Below are 9,500 nucleotides of genomic sequence, written 5' to 3' on the forward strand. Positions count from 1 at the left end.
CTCATAATTGTACAGAAGCGGTTAAAATATTCAGATCAATATTGTGGTCTTTACAAGAAACTGATGAATCACAGCAGGAAAGTTATGTTATTCTGAAAATTGAGATTTCATAAAGAGCATTCTACAGATAATTTTGAGGGAAGAACAATGATGGAAGTACACCATAACCTACCAGGAAATACCATGCATGACACACAGAAACCATGTACATAGATTATGTTTCATTTAAAACAATAATAAAAGTTAAAGTAGGTAAGGAAAGCTTTAGTCTTTTATTTAGTTGGGTTTTTTTGTAAAGAATCATTACATCTCAAGGACTAGCAAGAATTCTTAATGAAAATTTTACTAAAACTTCTGAGACCAGGTTAGGGTTAGGACTAGGTTTAATTTAGGGAGAGGGAGAAAGCTGATGACCTCAGAGAAGGCTGCTACAAGACACCTTTCCAACTCAGAATTTCCTCCAGGGTTTCAGTATATCCTGTGGCAGAATTTTCCTTCAAGGCTTAGGATCAGTTAGGAGAACTATCCTCTTACCTCTTGGGAGGATATCTCTGACAGGTGAGATCTGTTCAAGAAGCCTCCACTGACCTAGCAGCTCTTTGAGGAAGAGCTGGAAGAAGCCGCAGGAGGGGTTTCCACCTCCCTGAGTGGCAGCTACATTAAGTAGAGGCTCTCACACTTGTCCCAGTCTTTCACATTTGGTTCATTCCAGGACTGCATTGAGCTACTCTGCAGCCATGCCAGTGCCTGTGATTGTGCCTTGTTGATCTGGACTGTGACCCTGAGTCACAGGATGACTTCATGATTTCCTGACTTCCTGACAGGACTAAGCCTTTTTGTTGGTGGGGCCACAGCTTCTGCCTGACATGTTGTCATAGTTTGCTTCCAAATTTTCCTTTCCCTAACTGCCTTTATTGTTCCCTGAGAGACATTTTACTCTACCCATAGGAAGAGTAAAAAGATTGAGGAAGTAAAGTGGGGGCTTCTGTGAGAATTCTCCCAATCGCATCTCTTTCACAAGGAGCTTCTGCATGTCCCGCTACAGAAGTGTCCACCCACACTTATGGTTAGCCTATGGGAAGAGCAAAAGATATGAGACCCATGAAAACAGTGGGGTTGCAAAGAGCTGGACAAGCCATAGCAGCACTGTGGCTTATCTGGGAACTCTCTCCCACCTCCTATTTCCAACGATGGCTTCAGCATGACTCTTGACAGAAATCTCTGCCCAGATTTAACAGAAGGGCTAGGTTTATGGGCAGAGAGTCAGATAAATATTTTTTAGACAAGTGTTTTAAGACTTAGCAGCACAGTGAGTGGCTGCTTCCGACATTTCTTAAAATTGTCAGAATACATCCAGGGGTGGTTTTCAGTTTAAATTAATAGAAATTGTTCATTGAAAGGCTTAAGTGATGTGAGAGTTTCCAATTTGAATTAAATATTGAATTTTCTATATGAGTTAGAAAAATGCTCTTGAGGACTATTTTTATGATAATTATAATACTTCTGTAATATTCTAGTATTTTTATAGTATTTATGACATTTATATATTGATAGATTTTATGAAGAACTGAAGATTGCCCTTTTAGCTTGGAAAAAAGTTCTCACAGCAGTCATATGCTACTGTTCAGAATGCTTACCATTTACCCTTAAATATAGTTATGGGATTAAATCAACAGAATTGATTGAGAATTACATGAATATATTATAAGTAAGGTACAAATTTGTCTTCTCAGAAGGGAAAAAAAAGAGCAACTTACTGTGCATCGAAGAACATTGCAGTTCTTGGAGATGGGAAAATACAATGTAATGTCCTCCAATCATGATACAAATATTTTCGTAAGAAAGATACCATTGAGATATATAGGGTTACATATAATACTACTGCACAAATAGATTGATATCTGATACAGTATTGACACTATAATTTGATAAACCAAATCAATAGTAATTTCAAGATTGAATATATGCCTTCTCTGCTCTTCTTTTTTTTGCTGTGTTTATTTGTTTGGTCTAATTTGGTTTGTCTAGTTAGAATTTCTAGAATGACAGTGATATGAGGTATAAACTGAATGTAAGCATTAGGCAAGAAACCTTGCAGAATATTTCAGCATTTCATTGTTTATTTTAATTTGAACTTAATTAATGTGAGATATCAGGCCCTATAAAGACAAAGAGTGCCATCTATAAATGCTAATATAAATCAATAAAGAGGAGGAGGTTACATGATTTATGTTGGAACTGAGCCACCATGTAATAACTGATGCTCGTTACAGCCTCAACAATGAATGGGAAATCAAAACATTAAACAGTGCAAGCAAGGAGACCATCCTATTTTGCAGTGAGCTTAGGATACTCTATTTGTAATTCATTTTTATCCTATTAAAAGTTAGGTTAAATCTTTCATTTAAATAGACATCTTGCCTAAGAAAGGGGCTGCTGGAGTTTGCCCAATGTTTCCATGCCTTTGAGTTGTTGCCAGCTTTGCTTGAAAAATAACAAATGCAGTTGCCAAAAGCTACATGCTTCTGTTAAAAGAGTACTATAGGTACAAGTTTTAGGTATGCACTGCTTTTCATATCTCTATAGTAGAGTTTACTATATTATTAATATTGTATTTTCATTACCTTATATTAGAACAATAGGACTTCAGAATTGTTTTGCATATCTCTCTTGAAGAATAAAAACAAATAGTTCTACTTTTGAGCATTGATTGGCACATTATGAAAACATTGAGAGTCTCTGAGTAGGGCTGCATTGACATACTGAAAGCAGGTCTAACATTTCTCCAGAGATTTTATTTAATCTCCTAATTTCTTCCAATTTGATTTATTCTCCTAATGTCAGCACACATTTTCAGATGAAGACTTCACTCTTCCTATCATTTTCTTAATAACTGTATTTTAATTAATTTTGAAGATAAAATATTTTAAGTCTTCTTTCTCCATACACATTTTAGCTGAAAAAGAAGAAAAAAAAAACAACCACTGGAACTTCACTGAAAATGTTGTCTTAGGAAGTGTCCCTGTGTCAGGAGGCTGTCAGGTGAACCATTTCTCTTTTCTATTATTTGAGTGCATTAAAATGAGATGTCCAAGTCCTCTGGAGATTCTGGAGTTACTGCAATTTAACTGCAAAACTGCAAAACTGCTGTTTTGCATTCCAGAAGTCACTGTCATGGAGATTTATGAGTGTGGGATCAAAGTGGACATGAATGACACCTGTGGTAGATAACTTTGTAGATGGGGTATTTTACATCAGTGTTATATCCTGGTGCCCAGTCTTCTTACCAAATTTGACCCTTTTGAGTAAGAAAAAAATAATCAGCCTGTTTCAGAATAAAGGTAGGAGAGCTACAGATTCCTAGAAGAGAAGATATGTGGGTCAGTATTTGTGTTCTTCATACCTACCAGTCTGTCCACTTCCTGAGGATGCTCCCAGGGAGTCAGGTAACTGCCATTTTAATAGTCCAGAAGAACTGAGGTTACCAGATAGTGCAAGCCATCAGCCTGATTAACAGTGTGTACCATCAAATTGGGACAGAGGTCATGGAAATTTATCTAGATCAATACCCAATTCTCAACAAGGGTCAAAGATATTAACAGGCTCCCCAGGGAAGTGATCACAGCACCAGCCTGATAGAGTTCAATAAGCACTTGTACAATGCTCTCAGGAACATGGTGTGATTCTTGTGACTGTCCTGTTCAGGCTGGGAGTTGGACTTTGATGACCCTTGTGGGTGCCTTGCAACTCAGAATATTCTGTGATTCTATAGTCTTGCAATTTATAAAAGTTGCACGAATAACTTTTTGATAAAAGATTCTAATAATGGAAATTTGTCAACAGCTTGCTTACAGATACCTTGTCCCAGGAGTAAGCTCACATGAGAGTTAAAATGTTTTTGTTTTCCTTATAATATTTCATTTTTTTGTCGCAGTGTACTAGAGGTTCTAATATCATTCTAGATATAGCAACTTTTTGGTTTTGAGAACTGTTTCAATCTATGCTGTAGATGAAACAAATACACTTTTTAACCTTTTCATTGGGTCAAATTTTCAAAGTTTTGTGTTCTTATAGCAATTTATTTTTGCTTAACACAGTTTGGAGTTCTTTACTTTCCTCTTGAGAGAATTTTCCTCCCTGATTAGTGTTTGGACTTTTTTTGATATTCTTTTGGGAAAAGGATTCTCTTTATTTAGATGTGAGTGGAACTAACTCGTGACTCAGCTGAAAGAAATTTTGCAAGGACGATAACCTCAATGCCACAAATTCAGTCCTACTTGCCTTTAGGCGGACATAGAAACTGCTTATCAGCTTTGTGGCATTTGTTCAGTAATGTCTAGTGAGTTTCAGGAAGTTATCATCATGTCTATGGAACTTCATTTCTTTACCAATTTCTGTGATTCTTCTGCTAATGTTGACTGCCTTCATCAAGGGTGGGAGATTTTAAATTATGTTGATAGGTTTCAATACTGCATTTTGAGCTGTAGTGGAATCAGCCCTTAAAACAATAATGTTGAAGATATACAAAAGGTCAGACAATTCTTTTCATTAGCCTAAGACTAATAGCTCAAGTTTGAAGTAGGATTTGAAGCTACAAGGTCTGTCCAAACACTCCCACTCTCCCACCTATCACTCTCCAAACTGTCTGCACAGATCCTGAGCTTTGTGTGTTGACTAATAGTGCTTTACACAAATGACCTTTCATATGAAGGAGTTTAAGTAACAGGCTTCTGCCCTTCTAGAAACGCTTTTCTGCCTCTTTCAGCTTTTATTTTCCAGCATTTTTTCCTTTGCATGAATGAAAGGATAACTGTTTGGATATGTGAAATGATAATTTATTGTCAGGATCATTATAGTAGTGTTAAAAACAAATAACTCACCAACTGTCTGTTCTCTTAAACATGTGGTATCTGAGTGCTTCAGTGTTCTGTTCAAAGCAGAGACTTTATCTTTGTTCATACAATAAAAAGAGCCCCTTTACATTATTTACTTTAGTTTAGATTACTGTGTTTCCAACTGTCATAAGTGTGTCAGAAACACAAGATTAAAACATTATATTTTACTTGCCAAAACAAGAAATAAAAGAATGAATGGGAAATAGTCTAGGAATTAAAAATATTTGACTGTCTGAATGCAGCTTTTTTTTTAAAGCAACAAAAAGACAAAGAAAAATGTGGAAGAATAAAGGGCAGCCTGTTCTCCCTTAGCAGAAAATGACACAGCATTTGTATTTCTGGCAAACTAATTGTTTGCTCAGGCTATCTAACCTTCTTTTTTTCTCTTGATCTGTGTGTGATGTTTTTTGTAGAATGTCCTGAGTTGGAAGGATATAGGAAAGGATCACTGAAGCCTGTTCTTGGTCCTGCACAGAAAAACCCCAAGAATCACACCATGTGCTATGTTCCAGGTCTTAGCTGATTGTATTCAAAGGGTCTTGTTTTCCTGCTATATATTATGAATGACTTTGGAAGAAACACCTGGAAATGCTAATATTGTGTGGTGACAGCAAAATGCTGGAATAAAAGAGGGAAGAAGCTGGATATCCTGGCAGTTCTGCAGTTCACCAAGTCTGTTATTTCTGTTCTGTCTTTATAATGGCCATAAAATATGAGCTGGGAGTATGATGTCAATGCATCCACTTTCAATAATTGATATGATGAATAATCTCAACCTTCTGACACTTTCTGTATCTTCTCACATCTCAGGAAACTTCATTCATCAACCACATTTGAAATGTTTAAGTAATCTCAGTGATGTATGGAGCACTGAAACTCCCTTGTTAGAAATCTATGCTACTAACATTCTATCAAATTAAAAAGCCACTGAGCTCTTGTGCATAAAATTATCATAAATTATCTCTGAAGGTTCATTGCTGTTTGGAATGTTTAATTGCTCACTCAGCTGAACTTCAGCAGCTCAAGATTATTAATCAATTTGTCAGAAGGTTTCTCATAATGTCATCTTTTACACTGCGGTTATATGCAAGAAAAAAACATGTGCAAGACAGTTTTATGCAGCAAGTCAAAAGTATCCATGCATACCTTTCACAATATTCATTTCATATATTTATGAGAGAATTTTTCAGTTGTTGATTTTTCACAGAACATAGAAAAATTGTAATTACCTCAGTCTAATTTATCTGGATGGAAAACTAGATTATCAAAAATATATTTAAAAGTAAAATGGAGACAGATAATAAAATGGAACTCTTGAATAATTTAATCCTGGCCTACTGTTGATTGTCTTCACTACAGTAAATATTTTTCTAACTGCAGTAAAGATATTTTGAAAATGCCATACCTTAAATGTACATGAACAGCATCTTCAGCCATTTTTCTTACCATAGAATGCATATTTGCTTTAAAGTAATTTTTCAGGAGAGAATTTGACTTTGATGTACTAAACCAATGTATTTCATCTTAATTGAAACACTTGTTCCATTATTTGCTTTGATTTTTAAAAATTATTTTAAAGGTTATAAATTCATCCTTTTTATACAGTTTTCTTTCTTTTGTTTTACAAATGCATATGACTTGTTTTACAAGTGTATAAGGCTTTATGAATGGGTCAGTGGTAATATTTATATTTGCAAATTTTTTTATCCATTTTTTTTTAGGAGCAACATAGAAGTAGAGGATTCTGCATTTCCTGTTCCACAGAATTCAAAAGTGTTTTGGAGAAACATATTTAAGATTCTTGAAGCCATTTTATTTTCTTAAGCCAGAAAAGTTTCAAAATATAAAGATTGGAAAGATCATGGACATTATCCACTTTTGCTACTCCATGAATGATCATCATATTATTTCCTACGCATTTGGAAAGATAGAGGATGAAAGCCAACATATAGTTAGTAAGTGTCAAGTATCTATTTGATATTAAGTATTTATGCAGTATATCACAGCATGCTATTTCTAGCAAAAACTGAAAATGAAAGAAAATATCAGGTTGGGTTTTTTTTGGTCACAATTCTTGAATTAAATTAAAATATTGAAATTATAAATATTCTTGTGTGTCTGAAAAATGGTCCAGTTATCAGAAATTTGCTGTGAACTGGCATTAGTATTTTTTTTCTTCATGTATTTTTACCGTATTCCTTCAAAACCTTTCTTAAAATGTATTATGTCCTGTAGCTGATGATAAAATGGGAAACAAAACAGAAGTAACAAATACATCACATACACTTTCTGACATCTGGGGTTATGAAAGCACATCACAACAAATGTAAAACAGATCCTTGGTACAATTTCATCACTATTACCTATCTCCATTGCAACAAAACTTCTAACACCAAGAAATAAAGATTGTCATTATGTTTGGCTTTTATTCAACTCCAAAATGATATGCTGAAGATTGAGGATAATATCTTCTGAAGAAATTGGAAGAGAAGCCAGATCTTCAGATTCTCAATAATATGTCTTAACACATGAATCCTTCCTTCATCACCCTGCTCAACAGTGATGCCTTACAGATGAACAACTGAGCTGTGATTAAATAGCTTATAGACTTTTCAGCATTTGTATCTTTTTTTTTTTTATCTTTTCATTATACAAGTCTGCCATAGCATATATTAGCACTAGGAAAATACAGGAATTAGAAATGCAGAGATTAACATGTTTAAAATGCACTATGTATGTGGCAGATCACAAATTCTAGAAACATTCAGTTCTGTAAGATCTTCATAGTTCTTCCTTTATCCAGCATCAATTTATCCTATCATTGATTACTTCAAATCAACTTGGATGTGAACATACTATTATGCATGATCCCAAACCTGCATATACTTGGCTCAAATTACCTCATAACCATACTGAAAAGAAACTCATCACTAAGAATTGAGACTGTTACTGTTTCAATAAAAAAAAAAATGAGGACTAGTCAGGAGTTTTGTATATTAAAAAGAAGGTTATGCATTTCTGGCCATGTACAGGGAAAATGAAAGTAGTGCTGTAATTAGGTCATCGATAAATCAGTAGGATTGAATGACAACTAGCATGGTTTGGATGTCAAGAATCCAGAATCTTATTATGTGTGTAATAAAATAAAGATCAAGGCACATAAGTTAGCATTCACAGCTTTACTTCGGTCTGCTAGTTTCTTCTCCTTTCACAACACCATCCCTCTTCTCATTTAATCATGAAAGCTAGATTAACTCCTTTTGTCATTCAACCATTTAGAAAAACTCCCTGGCGATTGAATTTCTTTATCATTTATATCAACTTTGAGCCTGAACCAGAAATTCTAGTGATGTAGTTGTTAGTTACCCCTTGCCCAGAGACAGGTATGTTACAAGTAAAGATTGTAAGTGCAGATTTTGTCCTTCCATATGCCAGAACTCAGAAAGTAACACAGTAATGCATGCTTGCATATCAGAAAGTGTGTTAGTCTTTGATGTACTTCTTCCTCAGCATGACTCATTAATTTAATAGCTTGTAACACTCCATTATGTTAGTCCAGCTATGACAAGTTCTGTAGTGTATGTACAAAAGGTTATTATGTAATGTTTACTTGAAAAAAAAGCTATATTTAAACATAAGAAGAATTAGAAATAGCATTCTGCTATATTTTAACATGTAAAAATTGTATTGGACATGAATTTGTATACAGTTCTTGGCTTAAAAGAGATTATTTATTTATTCTTGAAACAGAAATGCTGAATATCAAATTTTTACTTAGTCATTTATTTCACTGTCCATTTGAGTCAGTTATTATGGATTTGTCCCCATGTATGTCAAGAAGTAATGACTTTCTTTAATTGAGAAAGTATAAACAATGATCACATAAAAATCAGTTTCAAACAACTCAGTTCTCAGTGTCTTTTGAAAACTATGCATCAATGCATTCTAAGAAGACTCAGAAGAAATGATCCGTGCCCTTGATTTCTAAAACTTGAACTTCTATGGTCCCAGTGACCACTCCAGACCCTCTTGGAAACTCAGTTTCCAGCAGTAGTTATTTTAGATGCCTAGGTTTAACAGAGTTAGCAAATCCTATCATGCTCAAAATGACTTGATGTGAGTAGGCCTCTCAGATTAATTAACAATACTAGGTTTTTTCCTCTACTGAGAGCCACGGTCCTGTTCTGTCCAGGACAGGGTTAATTTTTGCAGTAGCCAGGAGGGGTCATGGCCAGGACCCGGAGTTATTCTTTAGCACTTCATGCCATTTCCAGGGGTGGCAGGAAGAGTCTCTTGTGTGGAGAAGAGGCTCCTGCTGGTGAGTAAGAGTGGCACCAGTTCCAAGATGGCAGGAGTGGTTAGGTAACACCAGTTCCCAGCTGGAGGGAGCAGTGAGGAAAGCATGGTGGTCCAGTAGTCTGTTGCTGGGGGTTTCCAGGATGGGCAAGTGTCATCTAAGGTCATCAATATTGCTGCTGGGTTTTTTCTTATCTTATCACTATTTCCAGTCAATTGTTCTTATTTTCACCCATGACCTTTACTTTTCATGCCTCCAATTCTTGAGGAGAAAGGTAAAGGGAAGGGAGAAGGGGAGAGGGAGGTGGG

The 9,500-nt window shown here is 35.3% G+C and overlaps 1 long non-coding RNA gene across 1 annotated transcript in view; it reads left to right on the forward strand.

Annotated features, from left to right (window-relative positions):
• The window catches only part of LOC128808960 (uncharacterized), a 49,774-nt gene extending 41,697 nt beyond the window's left edge, over positions 1-8,077 (forward strand). Inside the window, exon 5 of the long non-coding RNA XR_008437582.1 lies at positions 6,617-8,077. This is a non-coding gene — a long non-coding RNA (uncharacterized LOC128808960). The remainder of the gene's footprint in view (positions 1-6,616) is intronic.
• The last annotated feature ends 1,423 nt before the right edge of the window (positions 8,078-9,500 follow it).

Source organism: Vidua macroura, chromosome 6 (assembly GCF_024509145.1).
Source record: "Vidua macroura isolate BioBank_ID:100142 chromosome 6, ASM2450914v1, whole genome shotgun sequence".
NCBI classification, from domain to species: domain Eukaryota; kingdom Metazoa; phylum Chordata; class Aves; order Passeriformes; family Viduidae; genus Vidua; species Vidua macroura.